The sequence below is a fragment of the Lepisosteus platostomus genome, unplaced genomic scaffold, assembly GCF_059453375.1.
Source record: "Lepisosteus platostomus isolate fLepPlt1 unplaced genomic scaffold, fLepPlt1.hap1 Scaffold_79_H1, whole genome shotgun sequence".
NCBI classification, from domain to species: Eukaryota; Metazoa; Chordata; class Actinopteri; order Semionotiformes; family Lepisosteidae; genus Lepisosteus; species Lepisosteus platostomus.
The window spans coordinates 162,501-189,514 of record NW_028291691.1 but is presented as its reverse complement, the minus strand read 5'-3'; the positions used below and the strand labels follow the sequence as shown (position 1 = coordinate 189,514).

Genomic DNA, 27,014 nt, shown 5'->3' with positions numbered 1-27,014 from the left:
GAGACGGGGATTAGGAGGAGACCCCGACTGATGTGTAAAGGGGAGCACTAACACCAGAGGGACACCCCCGGCGTCTCTTTTTGAGAGACGCCCTGGGGTTTCCTAATGGCCAAGGAGGGTCGGGACCTCGGTTTGACGCCTCCCCCGAAGGACGGCGCCTGTTTGTGCAGCAGAGTGTCGCCATCAGGAGGCTGGGGCGTAAGAGAGCCACACAGCCCGCAGGGTGAGCGCTCCCTACTGGTCCCAGTCACACCTCTTGCAGGAGCAGCAGCAACCGGAGCTTTTCCGGGGTGGAATCTCCCATCCGGGTGCCGGCCAGGCTCACACCTGCTGGGCTGCCCCGGGGGTGAGCCCAGTCGAGAGTCGCAGGGCCAGATCTAGTCACCGGGGAGAAACGATACAAGTGAAGGATTGCTCGGCTCTCGGCACTTGAAAAGACCGACAAATGTCTCGTTCCCGCCGGAGCTGAATGTACCCGCATGTGTGGTGTCGTCTTCTTCCCCCGCCCCGCTGTGTTTGCTGTATTGTCTCTGAAGCCGGCCCCCCCGAGACGAGACGGGCTGTTCCTGTGCCCCAATTAACACTTTACAGGTGCCATTCCCCGGCATTGTGGCCATTGTCGGTGCTCACACGCGATAAGATAAGGCGGAGGAGAGCGGGGCATGCCCAGCGGCAGACATTCAAGGAGGGGGCAGTGCGAGGTGAGGTGAGGTCCGACACGCCGGAGCCCCGACGCAGCTAATGCGGAGCACTTGTTGGACTGGCATCGAAAGGACGTGTGTGCACGGAGCGAGCCTTCCCTGCGGCGGAGCGCGGGAACTTTCTCCCCCCCTCCCGCTGCAGGAGTTGTGTGCGCTGCAGCTGTGCCGAGAGAAAAGCACAGAAGGCAGCAGGCTCTGGAGAGCAGGTAAGAGACGGAGCCTTGTGGGCAGGCGAGCAGGCCCGTTTTTTGGAAATTGCTGAAAAGGTTTGTTCGGTGTGTGGCAGGCGCACGTCGCGAGCTTGCGTGGCGATCTGCCTGTCTGGAGTTATGCAAATGAGGCCGAATTGCATCCCGGGACATGCTGCGAATGCGCAACGGCGACTGCAGATGTGTAGGAAACGGCGCGCTCGTTTTCTCGTTTTGCCCACACTTTTGAGTGTTAGTGTGGCGTGTGAGTGTGTGAAAGAGTGGGCCCAGCAGGAGGCGGTGGCGTGCGGGGCGAGGAGGTGGCCTAGGTTGCGCGATTTGTGCTGTGGGTGCGGGCCGCTTGCAGGGGCCTGTTTAACTCATACTTACCTGGCAGGGGAGATACCTTGATCAAGAAGGAGGTTCACCCAGGGCGAGGCTCGGCCATTGCACTCCGGCTGTGCTGACCCCTGCGAATTCCCCAAATGTGGGAATCTCGACTGCATAATTTCTGGTAGTGGGGGACTGCGTTCGCGCTCTCCCCTGATGTGCTTGGTCCAAAATCAGATACGGGAGGGTTAGGACACCACGAGCTGCGTGGCTGCGGAAGGATCCCGGTTCGACAGGAGTGGACGCCGCTGCTGGTTCTCGCTGGCTTTTAGTTAGGGGTCCGGAGAAGCATCTCAAGCTAGTTCCACTACTCCTTCCGGACGTTCATTCCCTTTTCAAAGTCAGTCGTTTTGCTGTAGTCTGCGTTCTTTAGGCTGATTATCGAGGTTAGCCTTTATTTGGTCATGGGGGGCCTCGGTACTGTATGCTGAGTCTAAAGACAGTTTCACCCGTTTTCTGATTGCTCGGTTCTGTACCAGTGCAGACATGTCAAACAGTGAATGGCTGTACCTCTATTGTATCCGTGCTCAATGAATGAAATCGGTAACAAATGAATATATGTCTAGTTATACGAAAAACGAGTGGTTTATCGACTCATCTTCATTTGCAGATTTAGAGGCAGCTTCGATATTCGTTTTACAGACGGGTTTTTTTTTTTGAATATGGGTCACACACATGCCACAGCAACAAAACATCTCTAGAGATGAGGCTATAGATCACCTTTCCATCCTGCAGGTTTTCCTCCCAAAGCCTACGGCACCAACGGCGACCCCTGCTGGCCGGGAGAGCAGAAGCTTACAGCACCTGGTATTCCCAGGCAGTCTCCCATCCAAGTACTAACCAGGCCCGACGCTGCTTAGCTTCCGAGATCAGACGAGATCGGGCGTGTTCAGGGTGGTGTGGCCGTAAGCGAAAGCCCCGGCGCCTGACTCGCTACTTGAAGCTGTGTGTGGCGGGGGTTCCGTGCCCCCCGAGCGGGACTGAAGGATCGTTCGTGTGCAACTCTTTGGAAAGGAGCTGCTTTCCAAATCGCATTGCGTGCCTGGATGTTGGCGAATACGCTCCCTTGTGTTGGCTCGTCCCACACTGGAGGAGGACAAACAATCTGCACGGAGGAGCACCAGGCAAGTCTTCACCAGACAAAAACCTCCAGTGCACAGCACTCTGGAAACATTTCGGGGCTTTCGCGTGTTTATTTCAGCACGTAAAGCGCACCGGTCCAACACGTCGGCCGGGCGCGCGGCGCCTCCGCCCTCTTGTGGCCTTGCAGCGTCAGAGCAAGAGGCTCCTTCTCGCTGCCCTTCCGCTGTGTTGCAGGGCCCCGAGAGGGAACCTGGAGCGCGCACTTTGTGGGGGGCGGGGGACCGCGTTCGCGCTCTGCCCCCGGTCTCTTGCGCGAGTACTAAATCTCACGGACAGGGGGGCCTCGTCATTGATTGTTACAGGTGAGACGGGGATTAGGAGGAGACCCCGACTGATGGGTAAAGTGGAGCACTAACACCAGAGGGACACCCCCGGCGTCTCTTTTTGAGAGACGCCCTGGGGTTTCCTAATGGCCAAGGAGGGTCGGGACCTCGGTTTGACGCCTCCCCCGAAGGACGGCGCCTGTTTGTGCAGCAGAGTGTCGCCATCAGGAGGCTGGGGCGTAAGAGAGCCACACAGCCCGCAGGGTGAGCGCTCCCTACTGGTCCCAGTCACACCTCTTGCAGGAGCAGCAGCAACCGGAGCTTTTCCGGGGTGGAATCTCCCATCCGGGTGCCGGCCAGGCTCACACCTGCTGGGCTGCCCCGGGGGTGAGCCCAGTCGAGAGTCGCAGGGCCAGATCTAGTCACCGGGGAGAAACGATACAAGTGAAGGATTGCTCGGCTCTCGGCACTTGAAAAGACCGACAAATGTCTCGTTCCCACCGGAGCTGAATGTACCCGCATGTGTGGTGTCGTCTTCTTCCCCCGCCCCGCTGTGTTTGCTGTATTGTCTCTGAAGCCGGCCCCCCCGAGACGAGACGGGCTGTTCCTGTGCCCCAATTAACACTTTACAGGTGCCATTCCCCGGCATTGTGGCCATTGTCGGTGCTCACACGCGATAAGATAAGGCGGAGGAGAGCGGGGCATGCCCAGCGGCAGACATTCAAGGAGGGGGCAGTGCGAGGTGAGGTGAGGTGCGACACGCCGGAGCCCCGACACAGCTAATGCGGAGCACTTGTTGGACTGGCATCGAAAGGACGTGTGCGCACGGAGCGAGCCTTCCCTGCGGCGGAGCGCGGGAACTTTCTCCCCCCCTCCCGCTGCAGGAGTTGTGTGCGCTGCAGCGGTGCCGAGAGAAAAGCACAGAAGGCAGCAGGCTCTGGAGAGCAGGTAAGAGACGGAGCCTTGTGGGCAGGCGAGCAGGCCCGTTTTTTGGAAATTGCTGAAAAGGTTTGTTCGGTGTGTGGCAGGCGCACGTCGCGAGCTTGCGTGGCCTAGGCTGCGCGATTTGTGCTGTGGGTGCGGGCCGCTTGCAGGTGCCTGTTTAACTCATACTTACCTGGCAGGGGAGATACCTTGATCAAGAAGGAGGTTCACCCAGGGTGAGGCTCGGCCATTGCACTCCGGCTGTGCTGACCCCTGCGAATTCCCCAAATGTGGGAATCTCGACTGCATAATTTCTGGTAGTGGGGGACTGCGTTCGCGCTCTCCCCTGATGTGCTTGGTCCAAAATCAGATACGGGAGGGTTAGGACACCACGAGCTGCGTGGCTGCGGAAGGATCCCGGTTCGACAGGAGTGGACGCCGCTGCTGGTTCTCGCTGGCTTTTAGTTAGGGGTCCGGAGAAGCATCTCAAGCTAGTTCCACTACTCCTTCCGGACGTTCATTCCCTTTTCAAAGTCAGTCGTTTTGCTGTAGTCTGCGTTCTTTAGGCTGATTATCGAGGTTAGCCTTTATTTGGTCATGGGGGGCCTCGGTACTGTATGCTGAGTCTAAAGACAGTTTCACCCGTTTTCTGATTGCTCGGTTCTGTACCAGTGCAGACATGTCAAACAGTGAATGGCTGTACCTCTATTGTATCCGTGCTCAATGAATGAAATCGGTAACAAATGAATATATGTCTAGTTATACGAAAAACGAGTGGTTTATCGACTCATCTTCATTTGCAGATTTAGAGGCAGCTTCGATATTCGTTTTACAGACGGGTTTTTTTTTTTGAATATGGGTCACACACATGCCACAGCAACAAAACATCTCTAGAGATGAGGCTATAGATCACCTTTCCATCCTGCAGGTTTTCCTCCCAAAGCCTACGGCACCAACGGCGACCCCTGCTGGCCGGGAGAGCAAAAGCTTACAGCACCTGGTATTCCCAGGCAGTCTCCCATCCAAGTACTAACCAGGCCCGACGCTGCTTAGCTTCCGAGATCAGACGAGATCGGGCGTGTTCAGGGTGGTGTGGCCGTAAGCGAAAGCCCCGGCGCCTGACTCGCTACTTGAAGCTGTGTGTGGCGGGGGTTCCGTGCCCCCCGAGCGGGACTGAAGGATCGTTCGTGTGCAACTCTTTGGAAAGGAGCTGCTTTCCAAATCGCATTGCGTGCCTGGATGTTGGCGAATACGCTCCCTTGTGTTGGCTCGTCCCACACTGGAGGAGGACAAACAATCTGCACGGAGGAGCACCAGGCAAGTCTTCACCAGACAAAAACCTCCAGTGCACAGCACTCTGGAAACATTTCGGGGCTTTCGCGTGTTTATTTCAGCACGTAAAGCGCACCGGTCCAACACGTCGGCCGGGCGCGCGGCGCCTCCGCCCTCTTGTGGCCTTGCAGCGTCAGAGCAAGAGGCTCCTTCTCGCTGCCCTTCCGCTGTGTTGCAGGGCCCCGAGAGGGAACCCGGAGCGCGCACTTTGTGGGGGGCGGGGGACCGCGTTCGCGCTCTGCCCCCGGTCTCTTGCGCGAGTACTAAATCTCACGGACAGGGGGGCCTCGTCATTGATTGTTACAGGTGAGACGGGGATTAGGAGGAGACCCCGACTGATGGGTAAAGTGGAGCACTAACACCAGAGGGACACCCCCGGCGTCTCTTTTTGAGAGACGCCCTGGGGTTTCCTAATGGCCAAGGAGGGTCGGGACCTCGGTTTGACGCCTCCCCCGAAGGACGGCGCCTGTTTGTGCAGCAGAGTGTCGCCATCAGGAGGCTGGGGCGTAAGAGAGCCACACAGCCCGCAGGGTGAGCGCTCCCTACTGGTCCCAGTCACACCTCTTGCAGGAGCAGCAGCAACCGGAGCTTTTCCGGGGTGGAATCTCCCATCCGGGTGCCGGCCAGGCTCACACCTGCTGGGCTGCCCCGGGGGTGAGCCCAGTCGAGAGTCGCAGGGCCAGATCTAGTCACCGGGGAGAAACGATACAAGTGAAGGATTGCTCGGCTCTCGGCACTTGAAAAGACCGACAAATGTCTCGTTCCCACCGGAGCTGAATGTACCCGCATGTGTGGTGTCGTCTTCTTCCCCCGCCCCGCTGTGTTTGCTGTATTGTCTCTGAAGCCGGCCCCCCCGAGACGAGACGGGCTGTTCCTGTGCCCCAATTAACACTTTACAGGTGCCATTCCCCGGCATTGTGGCCATTGTCGGTGCTCACACGCGATAAGATAAGGCGGAGGAGAGCGGGGCATGCCCAGCGGCAGACATTCAAGGAGGGGGCAGTGCGAGGTGAGGTGAGGTGCGACACGCCGGAGCCCCGACACAGCTAATGCGGAGCACTTGTTGGACTGGCATCGAAAGGACGTGTGCGCACGGAGCGAGCCTTCCCTGCGGCGGAGCGCGGGAACTTTCTCCCCCCCTCCCGCTGCAGGAGTTGTGTGCGCTGCAGCGGTGCCGAGAGAAAAGCACAGAAGGCAGCAGGCTCTGGAGAGCAGGTAAGAGACGGAGCCTTGTGGGCAGGCGAGCAGGCCCGTTTTTTGGAAATTGCTGAAAAGGTTTGTTCGGTGTGTGGCAGGCGCACGTCGCGAGCTTGCGTGGCCTAGGCTGCGCGATTTGTGCTGTGGGTGCGGGCCGCTTGCAGGTGCCTGTTTAACTCATACTTACCTGGCAGGGGAGATACCTTGATCAAGAAGGAGGTTCACCCAGGGTGAGGCTCGGCCATTGCACTCCGGCTGTGCTGACCCCTGCGAATTCCCCAAATGTGGGAATCTCGACTGCATAATTTCTGGTAGTGGGGGACTGCGTTCGCGCTCTCCCCTGATGTGCTTGGTCCAAAATCAGATACGGGAGGGTTAGGACACCACGAGCTGCGTGGCTGCGGAAGGATCCCGGTTCGACAGGAGTGGACGCCGCTGCTGGTTCTCGCTGGCTTTTAGTTAGGGGTCCGGAGAAGCATCTCAAGCTAGTTCCACTACTCCTTCCGGACGTTCATTCCCTTTTCAAAGTCAGTCGTTTTGCTGTAGTCTGCGTTCTTTAGGCTGATTATCGAGGTTAGCCTTTATTTGGTCATGGGGGGCCTCGGTACTGTATGCTGAGTCTAAAGACAGTTTCACCCGTTTTCTGATTGCTCGGTTCTGTACCAGTGCAGACATGTCAAACAGTGAATGGCTGTACCTCTATTGTATCCGTGCTCAATGAATGAAATCGGTAACAAATGAATATATGTCTAGTTATACGAAAAACGAGTGGTTTATCGACTCATCTTCATTTGCAGATTTAGAGGCAGCTTCGATATTCGTTTTACAGACGGGTTTTTTTTTTTGAATATGGGTCACACACATGCCACAGCAACAAAACATCTCTAGAGATGAGGCTATAGATCACCTTTCCATCCTGCAGGTTTTCCTCCCAAAGCCTACGGCACCAACGGCGACCCCTGCTGGCCGGGAGAGCAAAAGCTTACAGCACCTGGTATTCCCAGGCAGTCTCCCATCCAAGTACTAACCAGGCCCGACGCTGCTTAGTTTCCGAGATCAGACAAGATCGGGCGTGTTCAGGGTGGTGTGGCCGTAAGCGAAAGCCCCGGCGCCTGACTCGCTACTTGAAGCTGTGTGTGGCGGGGGTTCCGTGCCCCCCGAGCGGGACTGAAGGATCGTTCGTGTGCCACTCTTTGGAAAGGAGCTGCTTTCCAAATCGCATTGCGTGCCTGGATGTTGGCGAATGCGCTCCCTTGTGTTGGCTCGTCCCGCACTGGAGGAGGACAAACAATCTGCACGGAGGAGCACCAGGCAAGTCTTCACCAGACAAAAACCTCCAGTGCACAGCACTCTGGAAACATTTCGGGGCTTTCGCGTGTTTATTTCAGCACGTAAAGCGCACCGGTCCAACACGTCGGCCGGGCGCGCGGCGCCTCTGCCCTCTGGTGGCCTTGCGGCGTCAGAGCAAGAGGCTCCTTCTCGCTGCCCTTCCGCTGTGTTGCAGGGCCCCGAGAGGGAACCCGGAGCGCGCACTTTGTGGGGGGCGGGGGACCGCGTTCGCGCTCTGCCCCCGGTCTCTTGCGCGAGTACTAAATCTCACGGACAGGGGGGCCTCGTCATTGATTATTACAGGTGAGACGGGGATTAGGAGGAGACCCCGACTGATGGGTAAAGGGGAGCACTAACACCAGAGGGACACCCCCGGCGTCTCTTTTTGAGAGACGCCCTGGGGTTTCCTAATGGCCAAGGAGGGTCGGAACCTCGGTTTGACGCCTCCCCCGAAGGACGGCGCCTGTTTGTGCAGCAGAGTGTCGCCATCAGGAGGCTGGGGCGTAAGAGAGCCACACAGCCCGCAGGGTGAGCGCTCCCTACTGGTCCCAGTCACACCTCTTGCAGGAGCAGCAGCAACCGGAGCTTTTCCGGGGTGGAATATCCCATCCGGGTGCCGGCCAGGTTCACACCTGCTGGGCTGCCCCGGGGGTGAGCCCAGTCGAGAGTCGCAGGGCCAGATCTAGTCACCGGGGAGAAACGATACAAGTGAAGGATTGCTCGGCTCTCGGCACTTGAAAAGACCGACAAATGTCTCGTTCCCGCCGGAGCTGAATGTACCCGCATGTGTGGTGTCGTCTTCTTCCCCCGCCCCGCTGTGTTTGCTGTATTGTCTCTGAAGCCGGCCCCCCCGAGACGAGACGGGCTGTTCCTGTGCCCCAATTAACACTTTACAGGTGCCATTCCCCGGCATTGTGGCCATTGTCGGTGCTCACACGCGATAAGATAAGGCGGAGGAGAGCGGGGCATGCCCAGCGGCAGACATTCAAGGAGGGGGCAGTGCGAGGTGAGGTGAGGTGCGACACGCCGGAGCCCCGACACAGCTAATGCGGAGCACTTGTTGGACTGGCATCGAAAGGACGTGTGCGCACGGAGCGAGCCTTCCCTGCGGCGGAGCGCGGGAACTTTCTCCCCCCCTCCCGCTGCAGGAGTTGTGTGCGCTGCAGCGGTGCCGAGAGAAAAGCACAGAAGGCAGCAGGCTCTGGAGAGCAGGTAAGAGACGGAGCCTTGTGGGCAGGCGAGCAGGCCCGTTTTTTGGAAATTGCTGAAAAGGTTTGTTCGGTGTGTGGCAGGCGCACGTCGCGAGCTTGCGTGGCCTAGGCTGCGCGATTTGTGCTGTGGGTGCGGGCCGCTTGCAGGGGCCTGTTTAACTCATACTTACCTGGCAGGGGAGATACCTTGATCAAGAAGGAGTTTCACCCAGGGTGAGGCTCGGCCATTGCACTCCGGCTGTGCTGACCCCTGCGAATTCCCCAAATGTGGGAATCTCGACTGCATAATTTCTGGTAGTGGGGGACTGCGTTCGCGCTCTCCCCTGATGTGCTTGGTCCAAAATCAGATACGGGAGGGTTAGGACACCACGAGCTGCGTGGCTGCGGAAGGATCCCGGTTCGACAGGAGTGGACGCCGCTGCTGGTTCTCGCTGGCTTTTAGTTAGGGGTCCGGAGAAGCATCTCAAGCTAGTTCCACTACTCCTTCCGGACGTTCATTCCCTTTTCAAAGTCAGTCGTTTTGCTGTAGTCTGCGTTCTTTAGGCTGATTATCGAGGTTAGCCTTTATTTGGTCATGGGGGGCCTCGGTACTGTATGCTGAGTCTAAAGCCAGTTTCACCCGTTTTCTGATTGCTCGGTTCTGTACCAGTGCAGACATGTCAAACAGTGAATGGCTGTACCTCTATTGTATCCGTGCTCAATGAATGAAATCGGTAACAAATGAATATATGTCTAGTTATACGAAAAACGAGTGGTTTATCGACTCATCTTCATTTGCAGATTTAGAGGCAGCTTCGATATTCGTTTTACAGACGGGTTTTTTTTTTTGAATATGGGTCACACACATGCCACAGCAACAAAACATCTCTAGAGATGAGGCTATAGATCACCTTTCCATCCTGCAGGTTTTCCTCCCAAAGCCTACGGCACCAACGGCGACCCCTGCTGGCCGGGAGAGCAAAAGCTTACAGCACCTGGTATTCCCAGGCAGTCTCCCATCCAAGTACTAACCAGGCCCGACGCTGCTTAGTTTCCGAGATCAGACAAGATCGGGCGTGTTCAGGGTGGTGTGGCCGTAAGCGAAAGCCCCGGCGCCTGACTCGCTACTTGAAGCTGTGTGTGGCGGGGGTTCCGTGCCCCCCGAGCGGGACTGAAGGATCGTTCGTGTGCCACTCTTTGGAAAGGAGCTGCTTTCCAAATCGCATTGCGTGCCTGGATGTTGGCGAATGCGCTCCCTTGTGTTGGCTCGTCCCGCACTGGAGGAGGACAAACAATCTGCACGGAGGAGCACCAGGCAAGTCTTCACCAGACAAAAACCTCCAGTGCACAGCACTCTGGAAACATTTCGGGGCTTTCGCGTGTTTATTTCAGCACGTAAAGCGCACCGGTCCAACACGTCGGCCGGGCGCGCGGCGCCTCTGCCCTCTGGTGGCCTTGCGGCGTCAGAGCAAGAGGCTCCTTCTCGCTGCCCTTCCGCTGTGTTGCAGGGCCCCGAGAGGGAACCCGGAGCGCGCACTTTGTGGGGGGCGGGGGACCGCGTTCGCGCTCTGCCCCCGGTCTCTTGCGCGAGTACTAAATCTCACGGACAGGGGGGCCTCGTCATTGATTATTACAGGTGAGACGGGGATTAGGAGGAGACCCCGACTGATGGGTAAAGGGGAGCACTAACACCAGAGGGACACCCCCGGCGTCTCTTTTTGAGAGACGCCCTGGGGTTTCCTAATGGCCAAGGAGGGTCGGAACCTCGGTTTGACGCCTCCCCCGAAGGACGGCGCCTGTTTGTGCAGCAGAGTGTCGCCATCAGGAGGCTGGGGCGTAAGAGAGCCACACAGCCCGCAGGGTGAGCGCTCCCTACTGGTCCCAGTCACACCTCTTGCAGGAGCAGCAGCAACCGGAGCTTTTCCGGGGTGGAATATCCCATCCGGGTGCCGGCCAGGCTCACACCTGCTGGGCTGCCCCGGGGGTGAGCCCAGTCGAGAGTCGCAGGGCCAGATCTAGTCACCGGGGAGAAACGATACAAGTGAAGGATTGCTCGGCTCTCGGCACTTGAAAAGACCGACAAATGTCTCGTTCCCGCCGGAGCTGAATGTACCCGCATGTGTGGTGTCGTCTTCTTCCCCCGCCCCGCTGTGTTTGCTGTATTGTCTCTGAAGCCGGCCCCCCCGAGACGAGACGGGCTGTTCCTGTGCCCCAATTAACACTTTACAGGTGCCATTCCCCGGCATTGTGGCCATTGTCGGTGCTCACACGCGATAAGATAAGGCGGAGGAGAGCGGGGCATGCCCAGCGGCAGACATTCAAGGAGGGGGCAGTGCGAGGTGAGGTGAGGTGCGACACGCCGGAGCCCCGACGCAGCTAATGCGGAGCACTTGTTGGACTGGCATCGAAAGGACGCGTGCGCACGGAGCGAGCCTTCCCTGCGGCGGAGCGCGGGAACTTTCTCCCCCCCTCCCGCTGCAGGAGTTGTGTGCGCTGCAGCGGTGCCGAGAGAAAAGCACAGAAGGCAGCAGGCTCTGGAGAGCAGGTAAGAGACGGAGCCTTGTGGGCAGGCGAGCAGGCCCGTTTTTTGGAAATTGCTGAAAAGGTTTGTTCGGTGTGTGGCAGGCGCACGTCGCGAGCTTGCGTGGCGATCTGCCGGTCTGGAGTTATGCAAATGAGGCCGAATTGCATCCCGGGACATGCTGCGAATGCGCAACGGCGACTGCAGATGTGTAGGAAACGGCGCGCTCGTTTTCTCGTTTTGCCCACACTTTTGAGTGTTAGTGTGGCGTGTGAGTGTGTGAAAGAGTGGGCCCAGCAGGAGGCGGTGGCGTGCGGGGCGAGGAGGTGGCCTAGGCTGCGCGATTTGTGCTGTGGGTGCGGGCCGCTTGCAGGGGCCTGTTTAACTCATACTTACCTGGCAGGGGAGATACCTTGATCAAGAAGGAGGTTCACCCAGGGTGAGGCTCGGCCATTGCACTCCGGCTGTGCTGACCCCTGCGAATTCCCCAAATGTGGGAATCTCGACTGCATAATTTCTGGTAGTGGGGGACTGCGTTCGCGCTCTCCCCTGATGTGCTTGGTCCAAAATCAGATACGGGAGGGTTAGGACACCACGAGCTGCGTGGCTGCGGAAGGATCCCGGTTCGACAGGAGTGGACGCCGCTGCTGGTTCTCGCTGGCTTTTAGTTAGGGGTCCGGAGAAGCATCTCAAGCTAGTTCCACTACTCCTTCCGGACGTTCATTCCCTTTTCAAAGTCAGTCGTTTTGCTGTAGTCTGCGTTCTTTAGGCTGATTATCGAGGTTAGCCTTTATTTGGTCATGGGGGGCCTCGGTACTGTATGCTGAGTCTAAAGACAGTTTCACCCGTTTTTTGATTGCTCGGTTCTGTACCAGTGCAGACATGTCAAACAGTGAATGGCTGTACCTCTATTGTATCCGTGCTCAATGAATGAAATCGGTAACAAATGAATATATGTCTAGTTATACGAAAAACGAGTGGTTTATCGACTCATCTTCATTTGCAGATTTAGAGGCAGCTTCGATATTCGTTTTACAGACGGGTTTTTTTTTTTGAATATGGGTCACACACATGCCACAGCAACAAAACATCTCTAGAGATGAGGCTATAGATCACCTTTCCATCCTGCAGGTTTTCCTCCCAAAGCCTACGGCACCAACGGCGACCCCTGCTGGCCGGGAGAGCAAAAGCTTACAGCACCTGGTATTCCCAGGCAGTCTCCCATCCAAGTACTAACCAGGCCCGACGCTGCTTAGCTTCCGAGATCAGACGAGATCGGGCGTGTTCAGGGTGGTGTGGCCATAAGCGAAAGCCCCGGCGCCTGACTCGCTACTTGAAGCTGTGTGTGGCGGGGGTTCCGTGCCCCCCGAGCGGGACTGAAGGATCGTTCGTGTGCCACTCTTTGGAAAGGAGCTGCTTTCCAAATCGCATTGCGTGCCTGGATGTTGGCGAATGCGCTCCCTTGTGTTGGCTCGTCCCGCACTGGAGGAGGACAAACAATCTGCACGGAGGAGCACCAGGCAAGTCTTCACCAGACAAAAACCTCCAGTGCACAGCACTCTGGAAACATTTCGGGGCTTTCGCGTGTTTATTTCAGCACGTAAAGCGCACCGGTCCAACACGTCGGCCGGGCGCGCGGCGCCTCCGCCCTCTTGTGGCCTTGCGGCGTCAGAGCAAGAGGCTCCTTCTCGCTGCCCTTCCGCTGTGTTGCAGGACCCGGAGCGCGCACTTTGTGGGGGGCGGGGGACCGCGTTCGCGCTCTGCCCCCGGTCTCTTGCGCGAGTACTAAATCTCACGGACAGGGGGGCCTCGTCATTGATTGTTACAGGTGAGACGGGGATTAGGAGGAGACCCCGACTGATGGGTAAAGGGGAGCACTTACACCAGAGGGACACCCCCGGCATCTCTTTTTGAGAGACGCCCTGGGGTTTCCTAATGGCCAAGGAGGGTCGGGACCTCGGTTTGACCTCTGTTTGTGCAGCAGAGTGTCGCCATCAGGAGGCTGGGGCGTAAGAGAGCCACACAGCCCGCAGGGTGAGCGCTCCCTACTGGTCCCAGTCACACCTCTTGCAGGAGCAGCAGCAACCGGAGCTTTTCCGGGGTGGAATCTCCCATCCGGGTGCCGGCCAGGCTCACACCTGCTGGGCTGCCCCGGGGGTGAGCCCAGTCGAGAGTCGCAGGGCCAGATCTAGTCACCGGGGAGAAACGATACAAGTGAAGGATTGCTCGGCTCTCGGCACTTGAAAATACCGACAAATGTCTCGTTCCCGCCGGAGCTGAATGTACCCGCATGTGTGGTGTCGTCTTCTTCCCCCGCCCCGCTGTGTTTGCTGTATTGTCTCTGAAGCCGGCCCCCCCGAGACGAGACGGGCTGTTCCTGTGCCCCAATTAACACTTTACAGGTGCCATTCCCCGGCATTGTGGCCATTGTCGGTGCTCACACGCGATAAGATAAGGCGGAGGAGAGCGGGGCATGCCCAGCGGCAGACATTCAAGGAGGGGGCAGTGCGAGGTGAGGTGAGGTGCGACACGCCGGAGCCCCGACGCAGCTAATGCGGAGCACTTGTTGGACTGGCATCGAAAGGACGTGTGCGCACGGAGCGAGCCTTCCCTGCGGCGGAGCGCGGGAACTTTCTCCCCCCCTCCTGCTGCAGGAGTTGTGTGCGCTGCAGCGGTGCCGAGAGAAAAGCACAGAAGGCAGCAGGCTCTGGAGAGCAGGTAAGAGACGGAGCCTTGTGGGCAGGCGAGCAGGCCCGTTTTTTGGAAATTGCTGAAAAGGTTTGTTCGGTGTGTGGCAGGCGCACGTCGCGAGCTTGCGTGGCGATCTGCCGGTCTGGAGTTATGCAAATGAGGCCGAATTGCATCCCGGGACATGCTGCGAATGCGCAACGGCGACTGCAGATGTGTAGGAAACGGCGCGCTCGTTTTCTCGTTTTGCCCACACTTTTGAGTGTTAGTGTGGCGTGTGAGTGTGTGAAAGAGTGGGCCCAGCAGGAGGCGGTGGCGTGCGGGGCGAGGAGGTGGCCTAGGCTGCGCGATTTGTGCTGTGGGTGCGGGCCGCTTGCAGGGGCCTGTTTAACTCATACTTACCTGGCAGGGGAGATACCTTGATCAAGAAGGAGGTTCACCCAGGGTGAGGCTCGGCCATTGCACTCCGGCTGTGCTGACCCCTGCGAATTCCCCAAATGTGGGAATCTCGACTGCATAATTTCTGGTAGTGGGGGACTGCGTTCGCGCTCTCCCCTGATGTGCTTGGTCCAAAATCAGATACGGGAGGGTTAGGACACCACGAGCTGCGTGGCTGCGGAAGTATCCCGGTTCGACAGGAGTGGACGCCGCTGCTGGTTCTCGCTGGCTTTTAGTTAGGGGTCCGGAGAAGCATCTCAAGCTAGTTCCACTACTCCTTCCGGACGTTCATTCCCTTTTCAAAGTCAGTCGTTTTGCTGTAGTCTGCGTTCTTTAGGCTGATTATCGAGGTTAGCCTTTATTTGGTCATGGGGGGCCTCGGTACTGTATGCTGAGTCTAAAGACAGTTTCACCCGTTTTCTGATTGCTCGGTTCTGTACCAGTGCAGACATGTCAAACAGTGAATGGCTGTACCTCTATTGTATCCGTGCTCAATGAATGAAATCGGTAACAAATGAATATATGTCTAGTTATACGAAAAACGAGTGGTTTATCGACTCATCTTCATTTGCAGATTTAGAGGCAGCTTCGATATTCGTTTTACAGACGGGTTTTTTTTTTTGAATATGGGTCACACACATGCCACAGCAACAAAACATCTCTAGAGATGAGGCTATAGATCACCTTTCCATCCTGCAGGTTTTCCTCCCAAAGCCTACGGCACCAACGGCGACCCCTGCTGGCCGGGAGAGCAAAAGCTTACAGCACCTGGTATTCCCAGGCAGTCTCCCATCCAAGTACTAACCAGGCCCGACGCTGCTTAGCTTCCGAGATCAGACGAGATCGGGCGTGTTCAGGGTGGTGTGGCCATAAGCGAAAGCCCTGGCGCCTGACTCGCTACTTGAAGCTGTGTGTGGCGGGGGTTCCGTGCCCCCCGAGCGGGACTGAAGGATCGTTCGTGTGCCACTCTTTGGAAAGGAGCTGCTTTCCAAATCGCATTGCGTGCCTGGATGTTGGCGAATGCGCTCCCTTGTGTTGGCTCGTCCCGCACTGGAGGAGGACAAACAATCTGCACGGAGGAGCACCAGGCAAGTCTTCACCAGACAAAAACCTCCAGTGCACAGCACTCTGGAAACATTTCGGGGCTTTTGCGTGTTTATTTCAGCACGTAAAGCGCACCGGTCCAACACGTCGGCCGGGCGCGCGGCGCCTCCGCCCTCTTGTGGCCTTGCGGCGTCAGAGCAAGAGGCTCCTTCTCGCTGCCCTTCCGCTGTGTTGCAGGACCCGGAGCGCGCACTTTGTGGGGGGCGGGGGACCGTGTTCGCGCTCTGCCCCCGGTCTCTTGCGCGAGTACTAAATCTCACGGACAGGGGGGCCTCGTCATTGATTGTTACAGGTGAGACGGGGATTAGGAGGAGACCCCGACTGATGGGTAAAGGGGAGCACTTACACCAGAGGGACACCCCCGGCATCTCTTTTTGAGAGACGCCCTGGGGTTTCCTAATGGCCAAGGAGGGTCGGGACCTCGGTTTGACCTCTGTTTGTGCAGCAGAGTGTCGCCATCAGGAGGCTGGGGCGTAAGAGAGCCACACAGCCCGCAGGGTGAGCGCTCCCTACTGGTCCCAGTCACATCTCTTGCAGGAGCAGCAGCAACCGGAGCTTTTCCGGGGTGGAATCTCCCATCCGGGTGCCGGCCAGGCTCACACCTGCTGGGCTGCCCCGGGGGTGAGCCCAGTCGAGAGTCGCAGGGCCAGATCTAGTCACCGGGGAGAAACGATACAAGTGAAGGATTGCTCGGCTCTCGGCACTTGAAAAGACCGACAAATGTCTCGTTCCCGCCGGAGCTGAATGTACCCGCATGTGTGGTGTCGTCTTCTTCCCCCGCCCCGCTGTGTTTGCTGTATTGTCTCTGAAGCCGGCCCCCCCGAGACGAGACGGGCTGTTCCTGTGCCCCAATTAACACTTTACAGGTGCCATTCCCCGGCATTGTGGCCATTGTCGGTGCTCACACGCGATAAGATAAGGCGGAGGAGAGCGGGGCATGCCCAGCGGCAGACATTCAAGGAGGGGGCAGTGCGAGGTGAGGTGAGGTGCGACACGCCGGAGCCCCGACGCAGCTAATGCGGAGCACTTGTTGGACTGGCATCGAAAGGACGTGTGCGCACGGAGCGAGCCTTCCCTGCGGCGGAGCGCGGGAACTTTCTCCCCCCCTCCCGCTGCAGGAGTTATGTGCGCTGCAGCGGTGCCGAGAGAAAAGCACAGAAGGCAGCAGGCTCTGGAGAGCAGGTAAGAGACGGAGCCTTGTGGGCAGGCGAGCAGGCCCGTTTTTTGGAAATTGCTGAAAAGGTTTGTTCGGTGTGTGGCAGGCGCACGTCGCGAGCTTGCGTGGCGATCTGCCGGTCTGGAGTTATGCAAATGAGGCCGAATTGCATCCCGGGACATGCTGCGAATGCGCAACGGCGACTGCAGATGTGTAGGAAACGGCGCGCTCGTTTTCTCGTTTTGCCCACACTTTTGAGTGTTAGTGTGGCGTGTGAGTGTGTGAAAGAGTGGGCCCAGCAGGAGGCGGTGGCGTGCGGGGCGAGGAGGTGGCCTAGGCTGCGCGATTTGTGCTGTGGGTGCGGGCCGTTTGCAGGGGCCTGTTTAACTCATACTTACCTGGCAGGGGAGATACCTTGATCAAGAAGGAGGTTCACCCAGGGTGAGGCTCGGCCATTGCACTCCGGCTGTGCTGACCCCTGCGAATTCCCCAAATGTGGGAATCTCGACTGCATAATTTCTGGTAGTGGGGGACTGCGTTCGCGCTCTCCCCTGATGTGCTTGGTCCAAAATCAGATACGGGAGGGTTAGGACACCACGAGCTGCGTGGCTGCGGAAGGATCCCGGTTCGACAGGAGTGGACGCCGCTGCTGGTTCTCGCTGGCTTTTAGTTAGGGGTCCGGAGAAGCATCTCAAGCTAGTTCCACTACTCCTTCCGGATGTTCATTCCCTTTTCAAAGTCAGTCGTTTTGCTGTAGTCTGCGTTCTTTAGGCTGATTATCGAGGTTAGCCTTTATTTGGTCATGGGGGGCCTCGGTACTGTATGCTGAGTCTAAAGACAGTTTCACCCGTTTTCTGATTGCTCGGTTCTGTACCAGTGCAGACATGTCAAACAGTGAATGGCTGTACCTCTATTGTATCCGTGCTCAATGAATGAAATCGGTAACAAATGAATATATGTCTAGTTATACGAAAAACGAGTGGTTTATCGACTCATCTTCATTTGCAGATTTAGAGGCAGCTTCGATATTCGTTTTACAGACGGGTTTTTTTTTTTGAATATGGGTCACACACATGCCACAGCAACAAAACATCTCTAGAGATGAGGCTATAGATCACCTTTCCATCCTGCAGGTTTTCCTCCCAAAGCCTACGGCACCAATGGCGACCCCTGCTGGCCGGGAGAGCAAAAGCTTACAGCACCTGGTATTCCCAGGCAGTCTCCCATCCAAGTACTAACCAGGCCCGACGCTGCTTAGCTTCCGAGATCAGACGAGATCGGGCGTGTTCAGGGTGGTGTGGCCGTAAGCAAAAGCCCCGGCGCCTGACTCGCTACTTGAAGCTGTGTGTGGCGGGGGTTCCGTGCCCCCCGAGCGGGACTGAAGGATCGTTCGTGTGCCACTCTTTGGAAAGGAGCTGCTTTCCAAATCGCATTGCGTGCCTGGATGTTGGCGAATGCGCTCCCTTGTGTTGGCTCGTCCCGCACTGGAGGAGGACAAACAATCTGCACGGAGGAGCACCAGGCAAGTCTTCACCAGACAAAAACCTCCAGTGCACAGCACTCTGGAAACATTTCGGGGCTTTTGCGTGTTTATTTCAGCACGTAAAGCGCACCGGTCCAACACGTCGGCCGGGCGCGCGGCGCCTCTGCCCTCTTGTGGCCTTGCGGCGTCAGAGCAAGAGGCTCCTTCTCGCTGCCCTTCCGCTGTGTTGCAGGACCCGGAGCGCGCACTTTGTGGGGGGCGGGGGACCGCCTTCGCGCTCTGCCCCCGGTCTCTTGCGCGAGTACTAAATCTCACGGACAGGGGGGCCTCGTCATTGATTGTTACAGGTGAGACGGGGATTAGGAGGAGACCCCGACTGATGGGTAAAGGGGAGCACTTACACCAGAGGGACACCCCCGGCATCTCTTTTTGAGAGACGCCCTGGGGTTTCCTAATGGCCAAGGAGGGTCGGGACCTCGGTTTGACCTCTGTTTGTGCAGCAGAGTGTCGCCATCAGGAGGCTGGGGCGTAAGAGAGCCACACAGCCCGCAGGGTGAGCGCTCCCTACTGGTCCCAGTCACACCTCTTGCAGGAGCAGCAGCAACCGGAGCTTTTCCGGGGTGGAATCTCCCATCCGGGTGCCGGCCAGGCTCACACCTGCTGGGCTGCCCCGGGGGTGAGCCCAGTCGAGAGTCGCAGGGCCAGATCTAGTCACCGGGGAGAAACGATACAAGTGAAGGATTGCTCGGCTCTCGGCACTTGAAAAGACCGACAAATGTCTCGTTCCCGCCGGAGCTGAATGTACCCGCATGTGTGGTATCGTCTTCTTCCCCCGCCCCGCTGTGTTTGCTGTATTGTCTCTGAAGCCGGCCCCCCCGAGACGAGACGGGCTGTTCCTGTGCCCCAATTAACACTTTACAGGTGCCATTCCCCGGCATTGTGGCCATTGTCGGTGCTCACACGCGATAAGATAAGGCGGAGGAGAGCGGGGCATGCCCAGCGGCAGACATTCAAGGAGGGGGCAGTGCGAGGTGAGGTGAGGTGCGACACGCCGGAGCCCCGACGCAGCTAATGCGGAGCACTTGTTGGACTGGCATCGAAAGGACGTGTGCGCACGGAGCGAGCCTTCCCTGCGGCGGAGCGCGGGAACTTTCTCCCCCCCTCCCGCTGCAGGAGTTGTGTGCGCTGCAGCGGTGCCGAGAGAAAAGCACAGAAGGCAGCAGGCTCTGGAGAGCAGGTAAGAGACGGAGCCTTGTGGGCAGGCGAGCAGGCCCGTTTTTTGGAAATTGCTGAAAAGGTTTGTTCGGTGTGTGGCAGGCGCACGTCGCGAGCTTGCGTGGCGATCTGCCGGTCTGGAGTTATGCAAATGAGGCCGAATTGCATCCCGGGACATGCTGCGAATGCGCAACGGCGACTGCAGATGTGTAGGAAACGGCGCGCTCGTTTTCTCGTTTTGCCCACACTTTTGAGTGTTAGTGTGGCGTGTGAGTGTGTGAAAGAGTGGGCCCAGCAGGAGGCGGTGGCGTGCGGGGCGAGGAGGTGGCCTAGGCTGCGCGATTTGTGCTGTGGGTGCGGGCCGCTTGCAGGGGCCTGTTTAACTCATACTTACCTGGCAGGGGAGATACCTTGATCAAGAAGGAGGTTCACCCAGGGTGAGGCTCGGCCATTGCACTCCGGCTGTGCTGACCCCTGCGAATTCCCCAAATGTGGGAATCTCGACTGCATAATTTCTGGTAGTGGGGGACTGCGTTCGCGCTCTCCCCTGATGTGCTTGGTCCAAAATCAGATACGGGAGGGTTAGGACACCACGAGCTGCGAGGCTGCGGAAGGATCCCGGTTCGACAGGAGTGGACGCCGCTGCTGGTTCTCGCTGGCTTTTAGTTAGGGGTCCGGAGAAGCATCTCAAGCTAGTTCCACTACTCCTTCCGGACGTTCATTCCCTTTTCAAAGTCAGTCGTTTTGCTGTAGTCTGCGTTCTTTAGGCTGATTATCGAGGTTAGCCTTTATTTGGTCATGGGGGGCCTCGGTACTGTATGCTGAGTCTAAAGACAGTTTCACCCGTTTTCTGATTGCTCGGTTCTGTACCAGTGCAGACATGTCAAACAGTGAATGGCTGTACCTCTATTGTATCCGTGCTCAATGAATGAAATCGGTAACAAATGAATATATGTCTAGTTATACGAAAAACGAGTGGTTTATCGACTCATCTTCATTTGCAGATTTAGAGGCAGCTTCGATATTCGTTTTACAGACGGGTTTTTTTTTTTGAATATGGGTCACACACATGCCACAGCAACAAAACATCTCTAGAGATGAGGCTATAGATCACCTTTCCATCCTGCAGGTTTTCCTCCCAAAGCCTACGGCACCAACGGCGACCCCTGCTGGCCGGGAGAGCAAAAGCTTACAGCACCTGGTATTCCCAGGCAGTCTCCCATCCAAGTACTAACCAGGCCCGACGCTGCTTAGCTTCCGAGATCAGACGAGATCGGGCGTGTTCAGGGTGGTGTGGCCGTAAGCGAAAGCCCCGGCGCCTGACTCGCTACTTGAAGCTGTGTGTGGCGGGGGTTCCGTGCCCCCCGAGCGGGACTGAAGGATCGTTCGTGTGCCACTCTTTGGAAAGGAGCTGCTTTCCAAATCGCATTGCGTGCCTGGATGTTGGCGAATGCGCTCCCTTGTGTTGGCTCGTCCCGCACTGGAGGAGGACAAACAATCTGCACGGAGGAGCACCAGGCAAGTCTTCACCAGACAAAAACCTCCAGTGCACAGCACTCTGGAAACATTTCGGGGCTTTTGCGTGTTTATTTCAGCACGTAAAGCGCACCGGTCCAACACGTCGGCCGGGCGCGCGGCGCCTCCGCCCTCTTGTGGCCTTGCGGCGTCAGAGCAAGAGGCTCCTTCTCGCTGCCCTTCCGCTGTGTTGCAGGACCCGGAGCGCGCACTTTGTGGGGGGCGGGGGACCGCGTTCGCGCTCTGCCCCCGGTCTCTTGCGCGAGTACTAAATCTCACGGACAGGGGGGCCTCGTCATTGATTGTTACAGGTGAGACAGGGATTAGGAGGAGACCCCGACTGATGGGTAAAGGGGAGCACTTACACCAGAGGGACACCCCCGGCATCTCTTTTTGAGAGACGCCCTGGGGTTTCCTAATGGCCAAGGAGGGTCGGGACCTCGGTTTGACCTCTGTTTGTGCAGCAGAGTGTCGCCATCAGGAGGCTGGGGCGTAAGAGAGCCACACAGCCCGCAGGGTGAGCGCTCCCTACTGGTCCCAGTCACACCTCTTGCAGGAGCAGCAGCAACCGGAGCTTTTCCGGGGTGGAATATCCCATCCGGGTGCCGGCCAGGCTCACACCTGCTGGGCTGCCCCGGGGGTGAGCCCAGTCGAGAGTCGCAGGGCCAGATCTAGTCACCGGGGAGAAACGATACAAGTGAAGGATTGCTCGGCTCTCGGCACTTGAAAAGACCGACAAATGTCTCGTTCCCGCCGGAGCTGAATGTACCCGCATGTGTGGTGTCGTCTTCTTCCCCCGCCCCGCTGTGTTTGCTGTATTGTCTCTGAAGCCGGCCCCCCCGAGACGAGACGGGCTGTTCCTGTGCCCCAATTAACACTTTACAGGTGCCATTCCCCGGCATTGTGGCCATTGTCGGTGCTCACACGCGATAAGATAAGGCGGAGGAGAGCGGGGCATGCCCAGCGGTAGACATTCAAGGAGGGGGCAGTGCGAGGTGAGGTGAGGTGCGACACGCCGGAGCCCCGACGCAGCTAATGCGGAGCACTTGTTGGACTGGCATCGAAAGGACGTGTGCGCACGGAGCGAGCCTTCCCTGCGGCGGAGCGCGGGAACTTTCTCCCCCCCTCCCGCTGCAGGAGTTGTGTGCGCTGCAGCGGTGCCGAGAGAAAAGCACAGAAGGCAGCAGGCTCTGGAGAGCAGGTAAGAGACGGAGCCTTGTGGGCAGGCGAGCAGGCCCGTTTTTTGGAAATTGCTGAAAAGGTTTGTTCGGTGTGTGGCAGGCGCACGTCGCGAGCTTGCGTGGCGATCTGCCGGTCTGGAGTTATGCAAATGAGGCCGAATTGCATCCCGGGACATGCTGCGAATGCGCAACGGCGACTGCAGATGTGTAGGAAACGGCGCGCTCGTTTTCTCGTTTTGCCCACACTTTTGAGTGTTAGTGTGGCGTGTGAGTGTGTGAAAGAGTGGGCCCAGCAGGAGGCGGTGGCGTGCGGGGCGAGGAGGTGGCCTAGGCTGCGCGATTTGTGCTGTGGGTGCGGGCCGCTTGCAGGGGCCTGTTTAACTCATACTTACCTGGCAGGGGAGATACCTTGATCAAGAAGGAGGTTCACCCAGGGTGAGGCTCGGCCATTGCACTCCGGCTGTGCTGACCCCTGCGAATTCCCCAAATGTGGGAATCTCGACTGCATAATTTCTGGTAGTGGGGGACTGCGTTCGCGCTCTCCCCTGATGTGCTTGGTCCAAAATCAGATACGGGAGGGTTAGGACACCACGAGCTGCGAGGCTGCGGAAGGATCCCGGTTCGACAGGAGTGGACGCCGCTGCTGGTTCTCGCTGGCTTTTAGTTAGGGGTCCGGAGAAGCATCTCAAGCTAGTTCCACTACTCCTTCCGGACGTTCATTCCCTTTTCAAAGTCAGTCGTTTTGCTGTAGTCTGCGTTCTTTAGGCTGATTATCGAGGTTAGCCTTTATTTGGTCATGGGGGGCCTCGGTACTGTATGCTGAGTCTAAAGACAGTTTCACCCGTTTTCTGATTGCTCGGTTCTGTACCAGTGCAGACATGTCAAACAGTGAATGGCTGTACCTCTATTGTATCCGTGCTCAATGAATGAAATCGGTAACAAATGAATATATGTCTAGTTATACGAAAAACGAGTGGTTTATCGACTCATCTTCATTTGCAGATTTAGAGGCAGCTTCGATATTCGTTTTACAGACGGGTTTTTTTTTTTGAATATGGGTCACACACATGCCACAGCAACAAAACATCTCTAGAGATGAGGCTATAGATCACCTTTCCATCCTGCAGGTTTTCCTCCCAAAGCCTACGGCACCAACGGCGACCCCTGCTGGCCGGGAGAGCAAAAGCTTACAGCACCTGGTATTCCCAGGCAGTCTCCCATCCAAGTACTAACCAGGCCCGACGCTGCTTAGCTTCCGAGATCAGACGAGATCGGGCGTGTTCAGGGTGGTGTGGCCGTAAGCGAAAGCCCCGGCGCCTGACTCGCTACTTGAAGCTGTGTGTGGCGGGGGTTCCGTGCCCCCCGAGCGGGACTGAAGGATCGTTCGTGTGCCACTCTTTGGAAAGGAGCTGCTTTCCAAATCGCATTGCGTGCCTGGATGTTGGCGAATGCGCTCCCTTGTGTTGGCTCGTCCCGCACTGGAGGAGGACAAACAATCTGCACGGAGGAGCACCAGGCAAGTCTTCACCAGACAAAAACCTCCAGTGCACAGCACTCTGGAAACATTTCGGGGCTTTTGCGTGTTTATTTCAGCACGTAAAGCGCACCGGTCCAACACGTCGGCCGGGCGCGCGGCGCCTCCGCCCTCTTGTGGCCTTGCGGCGTCAGAGCAAGAGGCTCCTTCTCGCTGCCCTTCCGCTGTGTTGCAGGACCCGGAGCGCGCACTTTGTGGGGGGCGGGGGACCGCGTTCGCGCTCTGCCCCCGGTCTCTTGCGCGAGTACTAAATCTCACGGACAGGGGGGCCTCGTCATTGATTGTTACAGGTGAGACGGGGATTAGGAGGAGACCCCGACTGATGGGTAAAGGGGAGCACTTACACCAGAGGGACACCCCCGGCATCTCTTTTTGAGAGACGCCCTGGGGTTTCCTAATGGCCAAGGAGGGTCGGGACCTCGGTTTGACCTCTGTTTGTGCAGCAGAGTGTCGCCATCAGGAGGCTGGGGCGTAAGAGAGCCACACAGCCCGCAGGGTGAGCGCTCCCTACTGGTCCCAGTCACACCTCTTGCAGGAGCAGCAGCAACCGGAGCTTTTCCGGGGTGGAATATCCCATCCGGGTGCCGGCCAGGCTCACACCTGCTGGGCTGCCCCGGGGGTGAGCCCAGTCGAGAGTCGCAGGGCCAGATCTAGTCACCGGGGAGAAACGATACAAGTGAAGGATTGCTCGGCTCTCGGCACTTGAAAAGACCGACAAATGTCTCGTTCCCGCCGGAGCTGAATGTACCCGCATGTGTGGTGTCGTCTTCTTCCCCCGCCCCGCTGTGTTTGCTGTATTGTCTCTGAAGCCGGCCCCCCCGAGACGAGACGGGCTGTTCCTGTGCCCCAATTAACACTTTACAGGTGCCATTCCCCGGCATTGTGGCCATTGTCGGTGCTCACACGCGATAAGATAAGGCGGAGGAGAGCGGGGCATGCCCAGCGGCAGACATTCAAGGAGGGGGCAGTGCGAGGTGAGGTGAGGTGCGACACGCCGGAGCCCCGACGCAGCTAATGCGGAGCACTTGTTGGACTGGCATCGAAAGGACGTGTGCGCACGGAGCGAGCCTTCCCTGCGGCGGAGCGCGGGAACTTTCTCCCCCCCTCCCGCTGCAGGAGTTGTGTGCGCTGCAGCGGTGCCGAGAGAAAAGCACAGAAGGCAGCAGGCTCTGGAGAGCAGGTAAGAGACGGAGCCTTGTGGGCAGGCGAGCAGGCCCGTTTTTTGGAAATTGCTGAAAAGGTTTGTTCGGTGTGTGGCAGGCGCACGTCGCGAGCTTGCGTGGCGATCTGCCGGTCTGGAGTTATGCAAATGAGGCCGAATTGCATCCCGGGACATGCTGCGAATGCGCAACGGCGACTGCAGATGTGTAGGAAACGGCGCGCTCGTTTTCTCGTTTTGCCCACACTTTTGAGTGTTAGTGTGGCGTGTGAGTGTGTGAAAGAGTGGGCCCAGCAGGAGGCGGTGGCGTGCGGGGCGAGGAGGTGGCCTAGGCTGCGCGATTTGTGCTGTGGGTGCGGGCCGCTTGCAGGGGCCTGTTTAACTCATACTTACCTGGCAGGGGAGATACCTTGATCAAGAAGGAGGTTCACCCAGGGTGAGGCTCGGCCATTGCACTCCGGCTGTGCTGACCCCTGCGAATTCCCCAAATGTGGGAATCTCGACTGCATAATTTCTGGTAGTGGGGGACTGCGTTCGCGCTCTCCCCTGATGTGCTTGGTCCAAAATCAGATACGGGAGGGTTAGGACACCACGAGCTGCGAGGCTGCGGAAGGATCCCGGTTCGACAGGAGTGGACGCCGCTGCTGGTTCTCGCTGGCTTTTAGTTAGGGGTCCGGAGAAGCATCTCAAGCTAGTTCCACTACTCCTTCCGGACGTTCATTCCCTTTTCAAAGTCAGTCGTTTTGCTGTAGTCTGCGTTCTTTAGGCTGATTATCGAGGTTAGCCTTTATTTGGTCATGGGGGGCCTCGGTACTGTATGCTGAGTCTAAAGACAGTTTCACCCGTTTTCTGATTGCTCGGTTCTGTACCAGTGCAGACATGTCAAACAGTGAATGGCTGTACCTCTATTGTATCCGTGCTCAATGAATGAAATCGGTAACAAATGAATATATGTCTAGTTATACGAAAAACGAGTGGTTTATCGACTCATCTTCATTTGCAGATTTAGAGGCAGCTTCGATATTCGTTTTACAGACGGGTTTTTTTTTTTGAATATGGGTCACACACATGCCACAGCAACAAAACATCTCTAGAGATGAGGCTATAGATCACCTTTCCATCCTGCAGGTTTTCCTCCCAAAGCCTACGGCACCAACGGCGACCCCTGCTGGCCGGGAGAGCAAAAGCTTACAGCACCTGGTATTCCCAGGCAGTCTCCCATCCAAGTACTAACCAGGCCCGACGCTGCTTAGCTTCCGAGATCAGACGAGATCGGGCGTGTTCAGGGTGGTGTGGCCGTAAGCGAAAGCCCCGGCGCCTGACTCGCTACTTGAAGCTGTGTGTGGCGGGGGTTCCGTGCCCCCCGAGCGGGACTGAAGGATCGTTCGTGTGCCACTCTTTGGAAAGGAGCTGCTTTCCAAATCGCATTGCGTGCCTGGATGTTGGCGAATGCGCTCCCTTGTGTTGGCTCGTCCCGCACTGGAGGAGGACAAACAATCTGCACGGAGGAGCACCAGGCAAGTCTTCACCAGACAAAAACCTCCAGTGCACAGCACTCTGGAAACATTTCGGGGCTTTCGCGTGTTTATTTCAGCACGTAAAGCGCACCGGTCCAACACGTCGGCCGGGCGCGCGGCGCCTCCGCCCTCTTGTGGCCTTGCGGCGTCAGAGCAAGAGGCTCCTTCTCGCTGCCCTTCCGCTGTGTTGCAGGACCCGGAGCGCGCACTTTGTGGGGGGCGGGGGACCGCGTTCGCGCTCTGCCCCCGGTCTCTTGCGCGAGTACTAAATCTCACGGACAGGGGGGCCTCGTCATTGATTGTTACAGGTGAGACGGGGATTAGGAGGAGACCCCGACTGATGGGTAAAGGGGAGCACTTACACCAGAGGGACACCCCCGGCATCTCTTTTTGAGAGACGCCCTGGGGTTTCCTAATGGCCAAGGAGGGTCGGGACCTCGGTTTGACCTCTGTTTGTGCAGCAGAGTGTCGCCATCAGGAGGCTGGGGCGTAAGAGAGCCACACAGCCCGCAGGGTGAGCGCTCCCTACTGGTCCCAGTCACACCTCTTGCAGGAGCAGCAGCAACCGGAGCTTTTCCGGGGTGGAATATCCCATCCGGGTGCCGGCCAGGCTCACACCTGCTGGGCTGCCCCGGGGGTGAGCCCAGTCGAGAGTCGCAGGGCCAGATCTAGTCACCGGGGAGAAACGATACAAGTGAAGGATTGCTCGGCTCTCGGCACTTGAAAAGACCGACAAATGTCTCGTTCCCGCCGGAGCTGAATGTACCCGCATGTGTGGTGTCGTCTTCTTCCCCCGCCCCGCTGTGTTTGCTGTATTGTCTCTGAAGCCGGCCCCCCCGAGACGAG

General features: G+C 57.7%; 18 non-coding genes and 2 pseudogenes across 18 annotated transcripts; 10 read left to right on the top strand and 10 right to left on the bottom strand.

The window, feature by feature from the left end:
• Positions 1-1,271: 1,271 nt before the first annotated feature.
• LOC148631235 (U1 spliceosomal RNA) lies at positions 1,272-1,435 on the top strand. Its single transcript, XR_015934842.1, has one exon. It is a non-coding gene; the product is annotated as a U1 spliceosomal RNA (small nuclear RNA).
• Positions 1,436-2,071: 636 nt separating this feature from the next.
• Positions 2,072-2,190, bottom strand: LOC148631234 (5S ribosomal RNA). Its single transcript, XR_015934859.1, has one exon. It is a non-coding gene; the product is annotated as a 5S ribosomal RNA (ribosomal RNA).
• Positions 2,191-3,794: 1,604 nt separating this feature from the next.
• LOC148631233 (U1 spliceosomal RNA) lies at positions 3,795-3,958 on the top strand. Its single transcript, XR_015934839.1, has one exon. It is a non-coding gene; the product is annotated as a U1 spliceosomal RNA (small nuclear RNA).
• A 636-nt stretch (positions 3,959-4,594) lies between these two features.
• LOC148631232 (5S ribosomal RNA) lies at positions 4,595-4,713 on the bottom strand. Its single transcript, XR_015934858.1, has one exon. It is a non-coding gene; the product is annotated as a 5S ribosomal RNA (ribosomal RNA).
• A 1,604-nt stretch (positions 4,714-6,317) lies between these two features.
• On the top strand, positions 6,318-6,481 carry LOC148631231 (U1 spliceosomal RNA). Its single transcript, XR_015934838.1, has one exon. It is a non-coding gene; the product is annotated as a U1 spliceosomal RNA (small nuclear RNA).
• A 636-nt stretch (positions 6,482-7,117) lies between these two features.
• LOC148631230 (5S ribosomal RNA) lies at positions 7,118-7,236 on the bottom strand (annotated as a pseudogene).
• Positions 7,237-8,840: 1,604 nt separating this feature from the next.
• Positions 8,841-9,004, top strand: LOC148631229 (U1 spliceosomal RNA). Its single transcript, XR_015934845.1, has one exon. It is a non-coding gene; the product is annotated as a U1 spliceosomal RNA (small nuclear RNA).
• A 636-nt stretch (positions 9,005-9,640) lies between these two features.
• Positions 9,641-9,759, bottom strand: LOC148631228 (5S ribosomal RNA; annotated as a pseudogene).
• Positions 9,760-11,566: 1,807 nt separating this feature from the next.
• Positions 11,567-11,730, top strand: LOC148631227 (U1 spliceosomal RNA). The gene has a single exon (XR_015934837.1). It is a non-coding gene; the product is annotated as a U1 spliceosomal RNA (small nuclear RNA).
• A 636-nt stretch (positions 11,731-12,366) lies between these two features.
• On the bottom strand, positions 12,367-12,485 carry LOC148631226 (5S ribosomal RNA). The gene has a single exon (XR_015934862.1). It is a non-coding gene; the product is annotated as a 5S ribosomal RNA (ribosomal RNA).
• Positions 12,486-14,260: 1,775 nt separating this feature from the next.
• LOC148631225 (U1 spliceosomal RNA) lies at positions 14,261-14,424 on the top strand. Its single transcript, XR_015934836.1, has one exon. It is a non-coding gene; the product is annotated as a U1 spliceosomal RNA (small nuclear RNA).
• A 636-nt stretch (positions 14,425-15,060) lies between these two features.
• On the bottom strand, positions 15,061-15,179 carry LOC148631224 (5S ribosomal RNA). The gene has a single exon (XR_015934861.1). It is a non-coding gene; the product is annotated as a 5S ribosomal RNA (ribosomal RNA).
• Positions 15,180-16,954: 1,775 nt separating this feature from the next.
• Positions 16,955-17,118, top strand: LOC148631223 (U1 spliceosomal RNA). Its single transcript, XR_015934835.1, has one exon. It is a non-coding gene; the product is annotated as a U1 spliceosomal RNA (small nuclear RNA).
• A 636-nt stretch (positions 17,119-17,754) lies between these two features.
• LOC148631222 (5S ribosomal RNA) lies at positions 17,755-17,873 on the bottom strand. The gene has a single exon (XR_015934857.1). It is a non-coding gene; the product is annotated as a 5S ribosomal RNA (ribosomal RNA).
• A 1,775-nt stretch (positions 17,874-19,648) lies between these two features.
• LOC148631221 (U1 spliceosomal RNA) lies at positions 19,649-19,812 on the top strand. The gene has a single exon (XR_015934828.1). It is a non-coding gene; the product is annotated as a U1 spliceosomal RNA (small nuclear RNA).
• Positions 19,813-20,448: 636 nt separating this feature from the next.
• On the bottom strand, positions 20,449-20,567 carry LOC148631220 (5S ribosomal RNA). The gene has a single exon (XR_015934856.1). It is a non-coding gene; the product is annotated as a 5S ribosomal RNA (ribosomal RNA).
• Positions 20,568-22,342: 1,775 nt separating this feature from the next.
• LOC148631219 (U1 spliceosomal RNA) lies at positions 22,343-22,506 on the top strand. Its single transcript, XR_015934872.1, has one exon. It is a non-coding gene; the product is annotated as a U1 spliceosomal RNA (small nuclear RNA).
• Positions 22,507-23,142: 636 nt separating this feature from the next.
• LOC148631218 (5S ribosomal RNA) lies at positions 23,143-23,261 on the bottom strand. The gene has a single exon (XR_015934855.1). It is a non-coding gene; the product is annotated as a 5S ribosomal RNA (ribosomal RNA).
• A 1,775-nt stretch (positions 23,262-25,036) lies between these two features.
• LOC148631217 (U1 spliceosomal RNA) lies at positions 25,037-25,200 on the top strand. Its single transcript, XR_015934864.1, has one exon. It is a non-coding gene; the product is annotated as a U1 spliceosomal RNA (small nuclear RNA).
• Positions 25,201-25,836: 636 nt separating this feature from the next.
• LOC148631216 (5S ribosomal RNA) lies at positions 25,837-25,955 on the bottom strand. Its single transcript, XR_015934853.1, has one exon. It is a non-coding gene; the product is annotated as a 5S ribosomal RNA (ribosomal RNA).
• Between the last annotated feature and the right edge of the window lie 1,059 nt (positions 25,956-27,014).